At 46.1% G+C, this 21,766-nt stretch overlaps 1 long non-coding RNA gene across 2 annotated transcripts in view; it reads left to right on the top strand.

The window, feature by feature from the left end:
• The first annotated feature begins 617 nt into the window (after positions 1-617).
• Positions 618-21,766, top strand: part of LOC141264281 (uncharacterized) — a 32,567-nt gene continuing 11,418 nt past the window's right edge. For both annotated transcript variants that reach the window (XR_012319873.1, XR_012319872.1), the window contains exons 1-2: positions 618-756; positions 3,141-3,301. This is a non-coding gene — a long non-coding RNA (uncharacterized lncRNA). The remainder of the gene's footprint in view (positions 757-3,140; positions 3,302-21,766) is intronic.

Raw genomic sequence — 21,766 nt, 5'->3', positions numbered from 1 at the left:
AGATCAATGCTGAATTCCATCCATTTACCGTTCATTCATGCAGTGCTGACTGCTACGATCGGTCACTTCTCAGTGGACGATGTATGTGGAGGTACCTTGGATTTAGAACATCAAGTTTAAAAAGGAAAACATGAGAAAAAATATTGAAAAACTAAAATGAACAAAAATTAGGAAATAAGAAAACAATAGGAATGAATGATGAAACATAATACTATACAGATATAAAGAACGTTCTAATGAGAAGAAAATTAGATAAATATAGTTATTGCTATTAACTTTTTTTTTGCTTATTTCCACCTTATTTTTATTTCTTACCTTTTTGGTGCTTGGAAGTAACAATTTTCTTTAATGAAAATACAGAAATATATATTTTTTCATCTTGCCAATACTCCATTTGTCAATGTACAGATTAGACAATTCCAGAAATCATCATGACATCCATCATCAGGCTGTGAAAGCTGATTATAGGGCAGAATGCACTTTTATTTCTTTTTATACAATTCGTTTTCAGGTCCTATCTAAGTTTATAGCCCAGTTTATTGTGTATGATGGAAGAAAAGGCTCCATCTCTTTTCTTGGCTAAATACATGTTGTTGAGTCCTTGTGCTTGTGACACTGTGATTTTCTCCTTGCTGGAGAGACCTGCCAGCAGGGGGACAAGTGGTATTATAGCTTATTTTACAAAAATAGGAGGATTCATACCTCAAAGTACATAGTAACATTGTACCCTCTACCCAGCAAAAGCAGCTTAACCAGGTAGGACTATTTCCTTTCCTGAATGTGCATTGTCTTCCCCTATACATAGTAATCACTTGCAGGCAGGGTCCTCTCTCCTTCTATTCCAATCTATGACTAAGCTCATTTTAGTGTATTTTGTATCTTTTTTTTATCTCATGTATATTATTCTTAATACATTTCATATGTATTAGCGGGCTAAAATACACTGCTCAGTAATGTGAATAATAAAATTAATAATGGAGGAAATGTTAGAACAGAGGAAGAACTCTATACGCTCTTGTCACAACACATGTACAAAGAGATTGTGAAGGCCTAAGGCTGTGTGCCCACAATGAGTTTTTGGTGAGATTTTGACACTGCATCAAAATTTTTTGCTGCATCAAAACCGCAGCATCTTACAGTTCCAGCAAAGTGGATGGGATTTACAGAAATCTCATGCCCATTGTGCTTCTTTTTTACCAGCGTAAACTGACCTGCGGTGCGTATTTCAAATCTGCAACATGTCAATTTCTCTAGCTGGTGCTTTGAGTTTAATATGCTGATTTTTCCCATAGACTTGGCTTAGATGTTGAAAATCTGCAGGTAAAAAGGCACATGCGTCTTTAGTGTGTTACTGCTGTCGAAATGCATGTAATTCGCACATAACTCTATCAATAAATTTTTGTCCAAGCCAAATACTTGTAATCTTCAACAATAAAGTAGATTTGTTTAAAACATGACATAGCAAAAAGATCAATACAAATGCACGTAAAAAATGAAAAAAATGCAATGAAAAAACACAAGTGACCTAATTTACTTAATAGTTACAGTAAAATCTGCAACATCAAAAACTCATTTTGGGAACGTAGCCTAATGCTTCTTGGTCAAGATAGGAGAAAGCAAAGAATAGTTTACTTGCTCCCTATAATAGAAGTCCTGTAAACAATGGAGGGAGTTTATTAATGGTTGAGGGCCATGTGTCAGAATTGAGGCTGAAAACACATCTTGAATTATGACCTATACTTTAGTTGCACAAAAATTTGTGATTTGTTTCAATCTTCCATTGCTCTCTCAAATTGTATGAATAGTGGTATATTTTACCAGAAAGGACTGTACCTCCCACAATGCGACAAATGTGCTATTGTCATAAATTGGCGCAAATTATAGTGCAAATCTACCCAGCCCAAAGCTAGTGCAGATTTGCCTTTCCAGCTCACAGTTTAATAAATCTTAAAAAATAAAGCACATTTTACTTTAGCACATTTTATATTAATACCAGCAAATAAAACATCAGTGTTCTGTTCTCATTGTTAAAGATTAGTTATGAGGCACATTACTATTAATAGAGAGGACTGCTCATATTTCATAACACAATATGTCTCCCCATGTATTTTGGATGTTCCTCTAAAAAAAAACTATAAAGCACCAAAAGAGTATCATTAGTGTTATTTGTAGATCTCATTTGTTTATTTACCAGTAGTCCAAAAATTACAATGTAGTTATGAAAATATTCACTTCCCTGAAGGCAGCTATCCCATTTATTGTCTGCATACACAATATGACAGGTTTGATTCGCCACAATGAGCTTTTGGTGAGTTTTTGACACTATGTATTTTTGCTGCATTAAAAAAAACAGCGTCTTACAGTTCTAGCAAAGTGGATGGGATTTATAGAAATCTCCAGCCCATTGTGCTTCTTTTTAATGCAGCATAAACTGACATGCGGTGTAAGTTTCAAATCTGCAACATGACATTTTCTCTTGTGTGTACGCTGAGTTTTATGTTCAGATTTTTCCCATAGACTTGCATTAGATGAGGAAAATGCACAAATAAAAAACGCACATGCATTTTTAGTGCGTTTTCTGTGGCAGAAACGCAACAAAAACGCATGTAATACGCACATGACTGTATCAATAAAATTTTGTCAAAGCCAAATACAAGAAAGTATCAAAAACAAAGCAGCTTTGTTTAAAACATGACATATCAAAAAAAGAAGAAAAAAAACACATCGTCAAAAATGTGATAATAACGCATGTAAAAAAGACAATGGAAAAAACACAAGCTAATTTACATAATAGGTGTAGAAATGGTACAGAAAATCTGCAACATCAAAAACTCACCAAATACTGAACGTGGGAACGTAGCCTTATGGTAACTAAAATGAATGCAAGTCAATTAACAGAGTAATGCCAAGCATAGTTTAGTCTCCCAGAAGGTTATGGAGAGACTTGTTGGTTAAAAGGGAAAGATGCCTTATATGTCTATATGGTGTATAGCAGTGGCCCCAAACCTGTGGCTCAGGAGCCATTTGTGGTTGACGATCCACAGTGGTGTGGCTCATTATAGGAGCCCTGTTATTCCCATATGCACTGGCTACAATATGACATCAACAGTAGCAAAATAATTGACATACTCTATTCCCAGAACAGTGGCAATTTCCAAGAACACTATAGAGATCATCTCTGTGGCATGTACCTCCCCCTCAGGCACTGGGCATAACATGTGTATCAGTTTTGCTTGGAGGACGATCTATACAGTGACTGCAGAGCCATGCTCCTGTGCGACTGGGGACTGTAGCTCATCAGGTAAGAAACCTGAATGAAATGTAATAAAAATAAAACTCAAACTGCAAAATTTTATGACATATTTACTTATTACAATAGTGTTTCTTACAACATTTGAGACGTGACCTCAGCTGCATGTAAACCTCAACTCATTGCAAAAGATGACAGACTATTTGTTTACTGCTCTTAAAGGGAATGTAATAAAAAATGGCCTATTGTTTAAATCAGGGGTTTATATTAAATGTATTATTTTAATTTTGATAATCGTTTGAATTTTTCATATCAATCTGTATATTATTATATTTTTCCACAGTCTCATTAACATCACAGACAGTGAGGTAACTAGAGTCCTATGGACCCTAGTGTAAAATTTGGACTTGGGCCTTCACCAGCATGGTGGTCAGGTGTATGTACACCTGTAATAATGTCCACTGCCCTGGTCCCTAACATGTAATAATGTCCCCCATCCTGTAATAATGTCACCCATCTTAACCACTATACTGTAATAATGTCCTCCATCTTATTGTAATGTTCCCCATCCTCTAATAATATCCCCATCCTGTAATAATGTCTCATGTCCTGTATTAATGTCACCCATACTGTAATAATGTCCCCCATCCTCTAATAATGTTCCCAGTCCTGTAATAATGTTCCCTGTCCTGTAAAAATGTCTCTCCGTCCTGTAATAATGTCTCCTGTCCTGTAATAATGTCACCCATCTTAACCACTATCCTGTAATAATGTCCTCCATCTTGTAGCAATGTTCCCCATCCTTTGATAACGTCCCCCATCCTCTAGTAATGTCTCCTGTCTCCTGTAATAATGTCTCCCATCTTGTAATAATGTCTCCCATCTTGTAATAATGTCCCCCATCCTAGCCCCCATCCTCTATTAATATTCCCCGTCGTGTAATAATGTTCCCTATCCTGTAATAATGTCTCCTGTGCTGCAATAATGTCCCCCATTTAATAATAATGTCCCCTATCCTGGCCCCCATCCTCTAGTAATGTTCCTCGTCCTATAATATTTTCCCCCATCCTCTAATAATGTCTCCCATACTGTGATGATTTCTCCCATCCTCTAATAATGTTTCTCGTCCTGTAATAATGTCCCCCATTCTGTAATAATGTCTCCCGTCCTGTAATAATGTCCCCCGTCCTGTAATAATGTCCCCCATTCGGTAATAATGTCCCCCATTCTGTAATAATGTCTCCCGTCCTGTAATAATGCCCCCATTCTGTAATAATGTCCCCCATTCTATAATAATGTCTCCCGTCCTGTAATGATGTCTCCCGTCCTGTAATAACGTCCCCCATTCTGTAATAATGTCCCCCATTCTGTAATAATGTCTCCCGTCCTGTAATAATGTCCCCCATTCTGTAATAATGTCTCCCGTCCTGTAATAATGTCCCCCATTCTGTAATAATGTCTCCCGTCCTGTAATAATGTCCCCCATTCTGTAATAATGTCTCCCGTCCTGTAATAATGTCCCCCATTCTGTAATAATGTGTCCTGTGCTGTAATGATGTCTCCCGTCCTGTAATAATGTCCCCCATTCTGTAATAATGTCCCCCATTCTGTAATAATGTCTCACGTCCTGTAATAATGCCCCCCATTCTGTAATAATATCCCCCATTCTGTAATAATGTCTCCTGTACTGTAATGATGTCTCCCGTCCTGCAATAATGTCCCTCATTCTGTAATAATGTTCCCCATTCTGTAATAATGTCTCCCGTCCTGTAATAATGTTCCCCATTCTGTAATAATGTCCCCCATTCTGTAATAATGTCTCCCGTCCTGTAATAATGTCCCCCATTCTGTAATAATGTCTCCCATCCTGTAATAATGCCCCCCATTCTGTAATAATGTCCCCCATTCTGCAATAATGTCTCCCGTCCTGTAATAATGCCCCCCATTCTGTAATAATGTCCCCCATTCTGTAATAATGTCTCCCGTCCTGTAATAATGTCCCCCATTCTGTAATAATGTCTCCCGTCCTGTAATAATGTCCCCCATTCTGTAATAATGTCTCCCGTCCTGTAATAATGTCCCTCATTCTGTAATAATGTCTCCCATACTGTAATGATGTCTCCCATCCTCTAATAATGTTTAATATATATATGGATTGTGGAGCTAGGCAGTTCAGTTGAGAGTCAGTCAAAGTCAGAGAGTCTGAGAGTGTGCTGATGCTGAGAGCAGTGAAGACGCAGCACGTCTGCTGCTGTGTTCTAAGGGCCCCGAGTGTGGCCGACGGCGAGGAGGAGAGGAGAGAGGAGTCGAGGGGGCAGAGGAGCATCATAGGCTCACCCCGAATATACAAACCGGACACGGGTCCGCGCCTACAGGGTCCTTTATACCCAGTAGGGATCACCGGCATACCAGGAGGACTACAAGTCCCTGGCCGACCTGAAGCTAAACCCTTAACAGGATCAGGAACCACGAAGGCCCCAGCGTTACCCGGGATAGTGGTTGCCAGCAGAAGGTCCTATTACCAAGCGACAGATGAAGGAACAGCACGACACATAAACTAGGCCCAGTTGCAGGCTGGCCAGGAGCATACAGAGAGGCAGACACGGACCAGGAGGCCTTATACCCGCTCACTGGGGAGAAGTCCTGAAGTGCGCCCATCCTACTGAGTACTCTGGACCATACCTGACATCCGCACCAGTAAAAGTATTGAAGTGAATCCCCTGTCTCTGTCAGTTACTCCTGCTGCGCCATCCCTCCTGCACTACAAGCCCCAGCATCACCACCCACCATCAAACTCCACACTGCCCCGGGGGCCCGCTCCACTTGTGGGGAGCAGAAACATACCAACTGCCATCCCATCACCCCCCAGAGGTCTGCAGCAGCGCTGGTAATCCTTACCAGGTACCACAGGTGGCGTCACAAACTATTTACTTTATTTTTATTTCTATCCAAGTTCCAATCCCCTTTTTCAAGAGTGACCCCAGGGTACGGCCCGGGAGCCGACCACTGCGACACCCCCAAACCAGGCAAAGGCCCGGGTACCGAGTCCTCCCCATCCCCTGGGTGCGTCAATTACAATAAAAGTTAACAGCTCTAAATGCACCAAATAACACAGGATCCAACATCTCACTCGCTCCATCTACCTTCACAGTGACCTTTGCCCAGATTAGAGCTTGCTCCCTTCATGCTGTGCAAGCAGCAGAGGGAGCCTGGTGGTCATTGACTTGCCAGACCCCTGCTGCTATGGCAGGGATTGGGTAACCTCTGAATCCGGTCAATTAATGTCTTAGATGCCATGGTCACTGATAACAGAAGCATTATAAATAGAACATTGCTCGCAGTACTCCAATATGGACACCTAAGCCCAAGTGTAGACGCCCCGTCAGAGAAGTCCCAAGGAGTCCACTTGGTAAAATACATCAATAAATCAAATAGACAGCGTCCAAAATCAGGTGAAAAAAATCCCAAAAATTCAATGCTTGAAGACCTATGGCAGGTCGAAACATTGCATCTATGGCAGAATAAAGAAGTTTTGGGGATTTTTTCACCTGATTTTGGATGCGGTCTAGTTGATTTATTGCAGCATTAAAGGTGTCTGTCAGCCAACTACACCCTGCCCCAGACCGGCCATAAGCATCTGCTTATTAGTGCATGGTAGAGGTAATAATGTGAATGCTATATATTATAAAGCACCATAAAAGCAATCAAGAAACTGTTGCTTCAAGTTCCGTGTGACTAAAAGATAAAACAATACAATTAAGCTTAAGAAAAGTAAATAAATGCTTTTTTAAGCATTTTTCCATTATTATTTTTTTTTTAAATAGTTTACCATAAAACTAAATACGTAGTATCACCGAAATCGTGCAGACCTGTAGAATAAAATTTACATTTTATTTATACAGCATGACATAGATACGATATTAAAAAAAATTGTCAGTTTTTCTTCTTCATCTTACATTTATTTATTTTAAATGGTACTAATAAAAAGCACAGCCTTTGGGCTCGTGCACATGACCGTATTTCCAGTCTGAGTGTGATCAGACAAAACATTGGCTTCCACTTGGACCAATGTTATTCTATGGGGCCGTGAACATGTTTTCCTCGGACAGTCTGTCCGAGGAAAGAAGTCTCAGCATGCCTAATTTGGATTTGATTATCACATCGCACTCAGCCATGCAAGTAAATGGAAAATATCAGACTGCACTTGGATGACATCTGAGTGCAGTCTGATTTCCACGGACTGACAGAATGGAGACGATGATGAAATTTTTTTCCCCATCTTCTCCTCATCCATTAAAATCAGATCACACTATGATCGCACCCTGATCAGAGTGTGATTAGCATAATCGGCCCGATTCTTTCAGATGAGAAAATATACTGTTATGTGGCCCTAGCCTTTCACACATAAATTAAGCCTACATGTGGCTATTTTGATGTCTCTTGGAATGCGCCAACATAATTAAATGTAAAAAAAAAATAACCAAAACACTATACTTATTTGGAATTGAGGCATTCATACAGAGTGATCTGATAAATAACTATACATGGTAAACTAGCGGGAAACCAATTTAAAATACAATGGCAGAATTGTTGCTGTTTTGCATTATAGCCAACCCCCCAGAAAAAGGTTTTAAGTGCTAATCAACAAATTATATGCACTTCACAACGAGGAAGCCTTATTTAATATATACAATTATTACCAAATGCTTGGATATAAAGGTGAATACCATCGACATGCAAGCTTTCACTGTGCTAACATGATCCAAAATCACTAAAACACAGAATGGATTTTATCTAGCGCACTATATACCAATATTGTAACTGTTTAATTAAAAACACAACTCTAAAATATTGGCACTTGTTTAAATTCTTTTCGTATAAAAAATATATATTTCTTATTACAAGTTACATAGTTAGGCTATGTGCCCACGATGCAGAAATGAAGCAGAAAAATTCTGCAGCATTTCTGCATCTCCCTGGCAGAAAAAAACGCATACAGATTGTGCATGCGTTTTTCCTGCAGAATACATGCGGATCCACATGCGGATTCACATGCGTTTCCGCATGCAGATTGACAAGCGCTTTCCAGGCGATAGCATCACTTGGAAAGTGCTTGACAACTAGGTCACACTGTATAAATCCATGCAAACGGCATGGATTTATACAGTGTGAACCGTAAAAATGAAAACAAATAAAGCTATACTCACCCCCGAGGCCCCGGCGTGGCTGCAGCGCTCGTTCCTGTCTGGTTCCGGCTGCCGGCATATCGCGAGACAGAGCTGTGAAGGTCCTGCGGTCACATGACTGTGACGTCACCGCAGGTCCTCAAGCGATGCCGGCATTCAGAGAGAAGCCGTTGGACAGGTGAATATAAACTTTATTTGTTATTTTATACTTTTTTTCACAGGTACAATGGTACCCAGGTCTGGATGAGAGTCTTCTCTCCTCCAGAACTGGGTACCATCCGCACATAGAGACGCATAGAAGCCGCTTGTAAAAATGTACAGTCGCGGTTTCTATGCGTTTCAATGCAAGTCAATGGCGGGAGTTCTGCTGCGCTTCCGCAAAATTAAATGACATGCTGCGGATTTTTGTACGCAGCATAAACGCTGCGGAAAAATCCGCAGCATGTGCATAGAACATGCGGAATCCCCTTGGGGACCATGGGGTGCGGATTACCTAGCGTTTCACAAGCGTTTATGCTGCGGAAATTCCGCAGCATAAACGCTTGAAAAACGCTACGTGGGCACTCAGCCTTACATAGTTACATAGTTACATAGTTTACATAGTTACTTGTTACTACCAGCTCTGAGCTGCAACTTTGCTGATGTGGACCCTCCGTACTGACGTCATGCTTGTGGTTCAGGTAGAATTTTCCTGCAGCGGTGAAGCCCGGCTGTTTTCTATGAGGAATATATTGTATTTGGCTCATGGGAGTATAATGCACAGTTTATATTGGCTGTGCTCCATGTAATGCGGTGAAGCTTCACAACTGTCTATCCACTCTGCATAGAAAAGGAGATTCTGTACCATCTGTGTGCAGTTGCAGTGTCCTGAAAGGTTTAGCAATGGAGAATATCGTTCCCATTACCTGCCAATGAAAGGTAAGGCCTCATTCAGACGTCAGTTTAATTGAAATTAGAGAAATGGTTTTATTCGTGATTTTCATTAGGCCTCATGCAGACAACCGTATTTTTGGTCCAAGTGCAATCAGTTAAAAAACTAATTGCACTCGGTCCAATGTTATTCAATGGGACAGTGCGGATGGACAATTTTTTCCTCTGACCAAATATGTGTTTGCAATAAATGGCAGCATGTATGATTTTCCTCTGGAAATTAGATGAGACTCACCCACTCAAGTCTATGGGTGGGAGAAAAAAAATCGGATGCTACACTGTAGCATCTGATTTTTACGGATACATTGCAATTCTGTGACATAGGAAACTGTAAATGGTCCTGTAAAAGATTAAGACAACATATTGCATATGGACAGCACACGGATGACGAGCGAGGAAAAAATTGTCTCACTTTTCTGAATGCAACTCTGAACAATTTTTTATACTGTCATGTGATCCTACCCTTGGAGTGCCATCCAATTTCCCCCATCTGAGAGCAGCATAATGTAGGTGCAGATACCCTGATTCTAGAGATGTGTCCCTTACTTTACTGAAGTTTTGATTAAAAACTTTTTATCTGCTGCAGATCTATCAGTTCTCTGAATGCTGAGCTCTGTATAACCCCGCCCACACCACTGATTGGCAGCTTACTGCGTACACTGTGCATAGGCGGAAAGCTGCCAATCAGTAGTGGGGACAGGGCTGGACTACCTGGCAGCAGGATTACTAGTCCTCTAGTGATAATCTCCTGCTGATAAACCACTGATTTCATGAAAACTACACTAAGCAGCCCAGTAAGTGATACATGACTGGAATAAGAGTACCTGCCCCTATATTATGCTGTTCTCAGATTACTTATCAAAAACCTGGTGACAGATTTACTTTAATGCCTTGAATAAATGTTACTCGAAAGCCCGGCATTTTTACTGCATTTTTGTAGCGTTTTTAAGGTTATGTTCACATACAGTGTTTTTTTGAGTTTTCTTTTAACTGTTTTTTTTAATCAGCTAAGAATGTGCTTTCAGAAATCTCATGCAGACGCTTGATTTTTTTTTCTGACTGAATCTTAGAACTTGAAATTGAATTTGAAATCTGTAGCCTGTCAATTCTTTCTGCGTTTTTGCAGCATTTTTTCACTCATAGAAAACAATGAGAAAGTGCAAAAATGCTGCAAGAAACTCAGCTAACAGGTTTTGCTGCATATTTGGTGAATAAAAATAACTTTATTAAACATGTACAAAAAACACTGCAAAAATACCCAAAACACTTTAACAACACTGAATGAGAACATACCTTAAGCAATCAACCTAAGGGAGGAGTCAGACAACTGTATAACCCAGAGGGGATAGAAACTCAATGCTCAGACCGACCCGAGCATGACAGCTTGTATTTCTGTGCAGCTTACATGCTTGGTTCAGGAGAGCTGCCGGCCAGTCCAAGCATTGCATTGCGATCCTTGTCCAAATTATACGGCCTTCTGACTCTTCCCCAAAAGCAAGACATACTGGTGTATGAGTTTACAGGTCTGGGAATAGAAAGTGTTAATGTCAATGTCAAGACTCTACCCAGTTAAAATGACCTTTTGTTGTTCATGAGTATCCCTAGGCATTGGTGTTTCTACTATGTTAGGCCTTCTCCTAAAGCAGGGATGTCAAACTCAAACACACAGTGGGCCAAAATGAAAAACTTGGACAAAGTCACTGGCCAACCAGTATACAGTATAATGGGCCCCACATAGTCCTTCATACAGAATAATGGGCCCCACATAGTCCTCCATACAGTATAATGGGCCCCACAAAACCCTTTATACAGATTAATGGGCCCCACATAGTCCTTCATACAGAATAATGACCCCACATAGTGCTCCATACAGAATAATGGGCCCCACATAGTCATCCATGCAGAATAATGGGCCTCACATAGTCCTCCATACAGAATAATAGGCCCTACATAGTCCTCCATACAGAATAATAGGCCCCACATAGTCCTCCATACAGAATAATGGCCCCACATAGTCCTCCATACAGAATAATGGCCCCACATAGTCCTCCATACAGAATAATGGCCCCACATAGTCCTCCATACAGAATAATGGCCCCACATAGTCCTGCATACAGAATAATTGTCCCCACATAGTCCTCCATACAGAATAATGGCTCCACATAGTCCTCCATACAGTATAATGACCCCACATAGTGCTCCATACAGTATAATGGCCCCGCATAGTCCTCCATACAGTATAATGGCCCCACATAGTCCTCCATACAGAATAATGGCCCCACATAGTCCTGCATGCAGAATAATTGTCCCCACATAGTCCTCCATACAGAATAATGGCCCCACATAGGGGCCAAATAAAACTACCCTGAGGGCCAGATTTGGCCCACGGGCCAGAGTTTGACATGTATGTCCTAAAGCATCTTCTTTACCACATAATCTTTCACCAATTTTTTCATATTGAGCTGGACACACAATGTAAAAGTGGCTGCAAAGTGGAATAAAATTTTATTTTACATTTTTAAATTTCGCCTCTCCGTTGCAGAGATATTAGCAATCACAGTATTTGGCACATAAGTTAACTTTTGTTATGTCCTAGTGCGTGTTATCAGATAAGGAGAAGAAGTGCACATACCCCAGTGAAAACTCCCACTTGCACTTAACTAAAGTTAACCCATTAGGTGCCAAAACTTGGATTGCTAATATCTCCGTAACAGAGAGGCGGAATTAAAAACAAACAAAAACATTTTTTTTCCACCCTGCAGCCACTGTTAGGGCTCTTTCACATGTCCGTGTTTCCAGTACGTGTGGTGACAGTTTCCACACGTACTGGAGACACTGACACACGGAGACCCATTCAAATCTATGGGTCTGTGCACATGTCAGTGTGTTTCTACGGACAATGTGTCCATGTGCTCCACACGCTGACATGTCAGTTTTTTTGCACGGTCCGCAAAAGTGTCTCATGCTGAACACAAAGAGAGAGAGAGCGCAAAGCCCAATAGGGTTACACCTGTAGACATAGGGAATAATAGTAAAAAGGTGGTTCTCACCTGGTTAGGTTGTGTGAGGACACAACTACCATAACATATAAAAGGCAGCTGCAGCGGATCTCCAATAGGTGTCCCACAGGACCAGAATAAATCCAAAGGCGGTGAAGATAGAGATATACGTCCGCGCCGCTGAAAAATCCTCAAATTAGGAACATATAATAAAATCCTTGTTTATTGGTAAATGCCTACGCGTTTCTGGGTGTTCCACACCCCTTCATCAGGGCACCAACAGATATATCTGTTGGTGCCCTGATGAAGGGGTGTGGAACACCCAGAAACGCGTAGGCATTTACCAATAAACAAGGATTTTATTATATGTTCCTAATTTGAAGATTTTTCAGCGGCGCGGACATATATCTCTACCTTCACCGCCTTTGGATTCATGCTGAACACACACAGATGACATCAGTGTGTCATCAATGTGACACGTACCGGTGCCTGAGAATCAGTGTACAGGTAGGGCTGTTCCCAAGCGCTGGGTGCTGAACACTGCCCTCATCATGGTTCCTTGCTGGCACTACGATCAGCACCAGCAGGGACAATGATGAGGGTAGTAGTAGTCTGCTCCCGCAGTGTCCACCTGTACAAATAAGAATAAAATAAAAAATCCTTATACTCACCTAAGTGTCCCCCGCTGTAATCCTCTGATCGCTGATGCCAGGGAGAATGAGCCGCTCCAGGGAGAGGGCCCTGGAGCTGATCTCAGGAGCGGTGTCCTGTCACTCACTGCGCGCAGCTCTGGAGCCTCTCGCTGGAGCGTGTCATTCTCCCTGGCGTCAGTGGACAGAGGATTACAGCGGGGGACACTTAGGACAGGTGAGTATATGGATTTTTTTATTTTAATCTTATTTTTACACAGGGACACTGCGGGAGAAGACTACTACCTTCATCATTGTCCCTGCTAGTGCTGATCGCAGCGCCGGCAGGATCCATGATGAGGGCAGTGTTCAGCACCCGGCACTTGGGAACAGTTGCCACACGTGTGACACACATGGGGACATGGGACACAAATATTTCCAGTACCGTTTTTTCCGGTACCGGAAATATACGGACGTGTGAAATCGGCCTTACATAGCGTGTCCAATTCAACATGTAAAATCTTTGTGAAAGGTCTATCCAGTTCCCTTAAAGATAAAGAAATAAACATTTTTGTAGGCATATGTGGCGCCCCTCCACATCATACTTGGCATCACGAACAGGATGAACCGACCCGTTATCACCGGTCCAGTGCGCCTATGGACTGTGCTTTGATACTGAAGAATGGGCGCCATTATGTGCGTGATCAAGGACGACAAGAAACCTCCCATCGTTAGCCGTGTTCCAGAATGACGGAAAGCGGAGCCCGCCCCATGCACCTGTGGCCATATACCTAGACTTGTCGATCAGTCTGGGGAAACCGCCCCCAGGTCTGGCCGACAGCAAGCTGCCATGGAACTGCCCCAGAAAGGGGAGAGGAGAAGAAAAACCTAACAGACAGGGTGGGGCCACCAGCAAGGCAGACAGACCGCACCCGGCAGGCACGATGGAAGGAGACACGGATCAGACTCCGGCCCGTGGCCTGCAGCCTACCGCATCATCTCTCAACCTGGAGGGAGTCCTCACCAAGCTGTCCCTGGAGGATACTGGCTTCCTCCGCGCCGAGGTACAGGAGCTGGGCCGGCGGATGGAGGAGGCCCAGCAGGCTGCCGTTGCAATCTGGAAGGATGAGCTGCTTGAGAAGCTGATGATCCGGCAGCAGTCCCTGCTGCGCTCCATCGAAAGCATCCCAGCCCCGGCGGAGCCTCTCCTGGACCTGGGGGCGACAAGCAGTGCTGGAGCGGCCGCAGGAGCAGGTAACGACGACACCCCTGCCCCGAGCGCTGTAGTGCTGACCTGCTCCTCGACCCCTTACTGGAAACCCATGCCCCGGGCGCCTGCAGCGCTGACCTGCTCCTGGGCCCCTTACAGGAACCCCCTGCCCTGGGCGCCTGCAATGCCAGCCTGCTCCTGGGCCCCCTACAGGAACCCCCTGCCCCCACACCCGAATGAGTGTACGGGAGCCCCAATGGGACTGGTCAGCGAAATATGAGGATCAGCAGGGAGCCCCTCTACAACCCACGGCTGCGGCCCCGGTCACCTGTACAAGAGAAGGGGAGGAGTACCGGTGAGATAACCCGGAGGGTGATCTCATGGGGTTCCCGTGGGAGACCCAAGCTGAGGCCCTCAAAAGGGAGGAGTATTGTGAGCGGGATCTCCGGAAACTGGCAGTGGAGCGTAAGGAGCGACAGGAGAGGTGGTAGAGGATGGAAGCCAGCAACATGCAGGAGAAGACCCGGGCCCACAAGACCAAATCTGCCACACCCAGTCCACGCGCTGAGGGGACTGTAGTAAAATTTGACCTGGAAACTGGATGGGGCTTCATTAGGGAGCCACAGTTGGCAAAGGACTTCTTCGTAAACCGGCTCGACGTGGAGTCCCATCTCCAGCAGGGAAACCCGGACCGGGACTTATACCCTGGTGACAGGGTTACTTACACCTGGCATAAGGGAGAGCACGGAGGGTATGCCCTCCATGTTCGCAGGGTGGTGGAGGAGGAGGAGGACATGCCTCTGCCATCCGAGGCTGATGACCCGGCTGGGCCAGCCTATGGTGGACCGGTGCTTCCCCGGAGGGAGCACCACAGTTGAACTGTTCAGTTTAAAGAAAAAAAGTTATAAGTGTGTGTAAATAGTTACCCAGAAAGAGTATTAGCGTAAGTCCTGTGTGAAAACATTTAAAGAAAAATTTTATATAGTTACCCGGTTAAGATAAAAAGGACATTGTGGTTGAGGACGGTGATCTACCCAAAAACTTTCCATTATAAATAGTTTGCACTTCTTAAAGTGCTTCTTGTTGGTTTTATCATGACCACCGAACAAAAACCCGTTTGGCGTGGCCGAAGACGTGGTCCAACGAATGGATCAGCTACGCCCTGCAGCCAAGCCCAGGGCCTACGTTGAGGGTTTTCGGACGGGTCCCTCAAATTGCACCTTCACCATTGAGATGGACACCCGATTACAGATCTCACTGTAGTTTGCTAAAATTGTGTTTTATATGGAAAAATGTTTTATGAGTATGAAGAAGAATGTTATTAAAAGTGGTTTTATAAAGTTTTATTTATGCTGATAGAAACCTGTAACGTTTAAGAAAATGTGCCTCCGATAAAGGGAAGAAAAAGATTATATATTGTTCTTCTAAGTGAATGCATTCTAAAAAAAATTGTATGTCTTAACATTTATTTTACTCTGTTCCAGCCAGCGAACGTGCTGTGTTTTACCAGGGGGGTATGTGGCGCCCCTGCAGGTTGAGTCACCACAGAGGTACTGCATCTCACCCAGAGGTGTGGTACCCCACTCTCAGGTAAGGATGGGGTACTACCCGGGACCCACCCACCTGCATCCAACACTACACCATTCCAGACCAGCAGGCGGGGCAAGATGCAAGCGTACAATGCTGAGCCCTGTCCCTGGTTGGAAGGGGGGGCACCATGTAGTGGGTGTGGGTGGAGGAAGTAGATCAGGGGAGCGCCTTCAGTAGGAGTATAAGAAAGAAGGGAACCATCTAGAAGCAGATCAGTCTGTGGAGAGAGTTCAGTCAGACAGTTGGGAGTGGGAGCTCAGAAGGAGCTCCGCTCAGGAGAGCAGAGGAAAAGGGCCTAGTCTGAGAGGCCCAGGAGGAAAGACTGAGAGAAAAGGACGGGAGCAGAGGGAAGGCTCCAGAGACAGAGGGGATCCCAGGGGCACGGCGAGTGCGGATGCAACCCGTGCGCCCCAATCTACATGTGTGGCGCCCTGCTACGCACTGGTGCCACAGAACCCAGAAGGGTGCATGGATGGACTTCTCCACAAGAGGCCCTCACACATTCACACACCTCCACCCTACCACCTCAGACCAGCAGAGGGAGCCCGTTAGGGATATATATAGGGAGGGTGGAGCCAGGCAGCTCAGTTTTAGTTTAGCAGTCAGTCTCTCAGTCAGAGAGAGTGTGTGCTTGCACTTAGACCAGTGAAGAGGCAGCACGCTGGCTGCTGTGCTTAGGCGAGCCAAGGCCTACAGCACGAGGTGAAGCCTAGTGAGGGCCTTGAGTGGGCCAATGGCGAGAGGAGAAGGAAGAAGTAGCAAGGGGGCAGAGGAGCATACCAGGCTCACCCCGAGATATATACACCGGGTCCATGCCTACAGGGACTCTTTACACCCAGTAGGGACTACCGGAACCCCTGGAGGACTACAGGTCCCAGGTTTGCCAAACGCTGACTACAGCACCAGGGCTAGGAGTCACAGAGGCCCCAGCATCCAGGGAGAATGATCTCCAAAGAGAAGGCCCTACCACCAGGTCAGCAGGCGCAAGGGAGAGAGAGACAGTAACCAAGCTAGGCCTAGTTCCAGGCAGGCCAGAAGCTTAACTAGAAAAGCCACGGGTCAGGAAGTCCTATACCCGCTCACTGGGGAGAGTCCAAAAGTGCACCCTTTGCCTGGAGTACCCTGGACCGTGCCTGCACCATCACCAGTAAAGGTACTGAAGCTTACCCCCGTGTGAGTGTCCGTCTTTCCTCCAGGACCGCCCTGCCGTCTCTCCCCAGCATTCTCCATAACACCCCACGCTGCCCTGGAGCTAGCTCTACCTGTGGAGAGCCACACCATCCCTGCTGCCGTAACACCCGCTCCAGAGGACTGCTCCGCAGCGGCGGCACCCCTTTTGCCGCATTCCTCAGGTGGCGTCACGAACTTTCCAAATCCCCTATAAATTCCCCATTTTACTGACCGCCCTGGGTCACGGACCGGGCCAGCCACTGTGATATCCCCCACCGGCATACCCAGAGGCCCGGCTGCCGAGTACTCCCACGGCCCAGGGGGCGCATCATGTCTTGGCGTCACGAACAGGATTTCGTGCCCGTTGCCACCGGGTACTGTGCGCCTTTATTGAACTGAACTGTGTGTTAAACTGCGGTGAAGATCGCCGCCATTATCGCGCTGCAGCGCGAGAAGAAGAAGGGCGTAACCATGGGAACCTGAGAGGCGTAACTGCTAAATCGCGCGAAGCCCAGGACACGCCCCACGCCTCGACGTCGAAGCAGGAAGCGTCAGGTCCTGGAAGGAGTCCAGTGAGTGCTCTGACGTCAGGCGTGAGCGACGCAAGGTCCTGGAAGAAGACCGTCTCCTGCGGAGCTGCGGCCTACCCGAAAGCGGTAAAGAAGGTAGGCCACGGTTCACTAGGGGGGTGCAACGATGTCCGAAGCCCAGCAGAACGCCGGAGTACCGGTTAATGGCCCCGATGTTCCACTTGCGCTTGGTGCTGAGCAGGCTGAAGCAGCCGCTCCACCAGCAGGGCCTGTAATCCCTGTCATACCCATGGCCCTACCGTACATCCCTGGAGCGAAGTGGCTCCCCCAGTACAGCGGCAGACCAGATACGCTGTCCGGATTTAAAAGGAGAATATGGGGTGTGCTGGACATGTACTCGATGACGGGCAAACATAGAGCCGCTGTTGTACTTGGACAATTGACTGGTGCTGCAGAGCGGGAAGTTGAAACATAGTCAGCCGCAGACCAAGAGTCAGTATCAGCAATATTTAAAAAGCTGCAAACTGTTTTTGAGAATCGCACTGAGACAGACCTCCGGATGAGGTTCTACAATTGCTCTCAGAAACCAGAGGACAATGTTCGGGACTATGCCTGGCGCTTGCAGGGGGCCCTACGAGCCCTGAAACAGGTTGGTCCAACCAGCATAAATGACGAAAATAAAATGTTGAAGGAACAATTTATTCGGGGATTGAAATCCCAGGAGGAAAGTAGGACTGTGCGTTGGTGGTCCTTAGATCATCCAGATGCCACCTTTGAGACACTTATGGACATGGCTATAAAGGGGCTGCAGCCCCTGGAAACAACAGATACTCCTATCCAAGGTTGCCAGGGAGGGGCCACCCCAGTGCCCGCAGCGTCCACCGTTCCCTTGTTGACCGCTGAAGCCAAGGTGCAAGCAGCGCCCCCTAGTGAGCTGGACAGCCTGCGCTCTGAAGTGCGTCAGTTAAGCAAAACTCTAACCACTGTCATGAGCGCCCTGCAGCTACGGATGGAGCCCGAGACAGAAGGAAGGATCCTGCTAGCCGACAGCCCGGAGGATGTCCCCTGGATGAGGAGAAGAAGGAGAGCAACGCCACCCCGTGGGAGGACCAGCGACCAACGCCGCCCTCCAAAGGAACTCGTCTGCTACCATTGCCACAAGGCGGGCCACGCTGCCCGGACCTGTCCTTTAAACGAGAAAACTCTGGGGCCGAGGGCCGACACCCAGGGGTAGACCAACCAGGCCCATCAAACTGGTACCACCGGTTCGTGGGAGGAAGACCTTTCCTGTCCATTGTGCTGGACGACATCGCGACACCTGCCCTGCTGGACACTGGATCTCAGGTAACCATCATGCCTGATGTCCTCTGCAATACAAAAGGTTCTGGTCCATAGACGAACTTCACCCGCCAGATCCAAACCTTTCCGTGTATGCCTCCAATGGCCTTCCCCTTAACCTAGTCGGGGTTAAGGATATGGCAGTAAAGGTGGGAAGAGTGGAACTGAAGGACCAGGGACTAATTGTAGTAGAGACTAATCCTGGTGATACAGACTTGTATATGGTACTTGGCACAAATATTGTTGGTAACTGTTTGGGAGAAGTGTTGTTCTTGCTCCAACAGATGGCCGACACTGCCAAACCAGGGCAGAGGAGGGTGCTCCAGAAAGAGATACGAGCCCTTATGTACCAGCAACAGGTAAAGCTAACAGGTGGTGAAATTGGTAATGTACGGGTGACAGACGCGATACCCATTGTGATTCCCCCGATGAGTAAAATGCTGATTTGGTGTAGAGCAGCAATAGGTCTCAGAGGACAGAGCTCCCAGGCGGTAGTAAAGCCCCTTAGCTCGGAACATAGACCTACACTCTTAACTGGGGTAGTGGATGTACGCAATGGGAGGATGCCCGTACGCCTCCTAAACTATGGAGAGGATGAAGTCAAATTACCACGATATGCCACTGTTGCCAGATTGTACACTGTAAATAACAACGCTATCCACACAGTAGAGTCCTTAACCTCACCAGACAGAGTGGAGGATAATGACTCGGAAACCCAGGTGGGGGATCGGTGTCAACAGCTCCATGTTGGGACTGACGCCACTCCTGTCCATCAGAAACAGGGTGTAGACAGGGTGGTTCAGGAATACGAGGGAGTATTCAGCAAACACCCACTTGATTTCGGGAGGATTAAAGGGGTACAACACCATATACCCACAGGTGACCATCCACCCATCAAAGAACGTTACAGGCCCATACCACCAGCACACTACCAGAAAGCGAAGGAACTGTTGCATGACATGAAGACAGGGGTAATAAGAGATAGCTGTAGCCCCTGGGCAGCTCCCCTGGTCCTAGTCAGGAAAATGGATGGAAGCATGAGGATGTGTGTAGATTACAGACAGATTAATCGCATAACTTATAAAGATGCATACCCTTTGCCCCGTATAGAGGAATCCCTGGCTGCACTAAAGTCTGCAAATTACTTCTCTACCCTTGACCTCACTAGTGGGTACTGGCAAGTAGCAGTTGCTGAGGAACAGCGGGAGAAGACGGCCTTCACTATCCCGATGGGACTCTGCGAGTTCAACAGTATGCCGTTCGGACTCTGCAACGCCCCTGGAACGTTCCAGAGATTGATGGAGTGCTGTTTGGGACACCGTAACTTCGAGACCGTGCTGCTATACCTGGATGACTTGATAGTGTACTCCAAGACGTATGAGGACCATTTGAAGCACCTGGCGGAGGTATTTGAGTCGTTGTCCCGGTATGGGATGAAATTGAAGCCTTCCAAGTGCCACCTGCTCAAACAGAAGGTTCAGTACCTGGGGCACATCGTCAGTCCAGAAGGAGTAGCACCAGACCCGGAGAAGGTCACTGCCATCCAGAAATGGCCGGAACCGAAGAATTTCAAGGAGGTACGTTAGTTCCTGGGACTGGTCGGGTATTACCGGAGATTTGTAAGGGACTACACCAAGAAGGCAGCACCTTTGCAAGATCTCCTGGCAGGACAGTCCAATAGAGGCAAAAAAAAACCTTCCAGTGGGGTAAAGAGCAGGCTGAGTCCTTTGCAGTGATGAAAGAGATCCTGATCGGCGAAGAAATCCTGGCCTACCCTGACAACAGCCAACCTTTCCTGCTGTGGACTGATGCCAGCAATGAGGGACTAGGAGCTGTGTTGAGTCAGAAGCAGTATGGCAAGGAGAAGGTGATTGCCTATGCTAGCAGGAAGCTTCGTCCGACCGAGAGGAATCCGGAAAACTATAGCTCCTTCAAGTTGGAGTTCCTGGCCTTGGTCTGGGCCATCACTGAATGATTCAAGCACTACTTGGCCTCCAGTAAGTTCACAGCTTACACTGACAACAACCCCTTGACACATGTAGAGACAGCCAAGTTGGGAGCCATGGAACAGCGCTGGATGGCCCGACTGTCAAACTATCAGTTCACCATCAAGTACCGGGCAGGCCACAAGAACGCCAACGCCGATGCCCTATCCAGAATGCCTCACCAGTCGGACACTGAAGAAGAAGTGGATGACCTGGAGGAGATGAGCTACCTGCCTTCCACAGAAATGGGATGGTCCACGAGCAGCGCACCTCCAGGAGATATCGTGGTAAGACACTAAACCCTTTACCTCATCACAGTTGGAAGGAGACCCAGGACAGCGACCCGGTTGTCAGCCGTATCAAAGAACTGATAACCCACGAAGGTTCTTCCCTGGAGAAGGACGCTCCTCCACAAGCCAAGCAACTGTGGAATGAGAGAAGCCGGCTGTTCATCTATAGAGAGAAGCTGTGCCGGAGGTATGTCAACCCTAGGACCCATGAGATGGTATGGCAGATCGTAGTGCCCAGGACAGACATCCAGATGGTGTTGGAGGCCTACCACGATCAAGCAGGGCACTTTGGCTGGAAGATGCTCGAAACCCTCCTGAAGAATCAGTTTTATTGGGTTGCAATGCGGAGCTCCATAGAGAGGTGATGCCTGGATTGTGGACCCTGTAGCCTCAAAAGAAAAGACTACAGCAGTCAGAAGGCACGCCTGCAGTCCATCAAAACAACCCAGATCCTGGAGATCGTCGCTCTGGATCACGTAAAGCTGTCACCCAGCAGGTCAGGCTACTCGAATGCCCTGACCATGGTGGATCACAACACCCGGTTCCTGGTGGTAGCCCCCGTCAATGATCTGACGGCAGAAACTGCAGCAAAGACATTTCAAGCATACTTCTGCAGGCCCCATGGATACCCGGATAAGGTGCTGATGGATCAAGGCCCT

Source organism: Phyllobates terribilis, unplaced genomic scaffold, assembly GCF_046119375.1.
Source record: "Phyllobates terribilis strain yellow unplaced genomic scaffold, ASM4611937v1 Scaffold_4__5_contigs__length_816908805, whole genome shotgun sequence".
NCBI classification, from domain to species: Eukaryota; Metazoa; Chordata; class Amphibia; order Anura; family Dendrobatidae; genus Phyllobates; species Phyllobates terribilis.
This window is presented reverse-complemented; position numbering and strand designations above follow the sequence as displayed.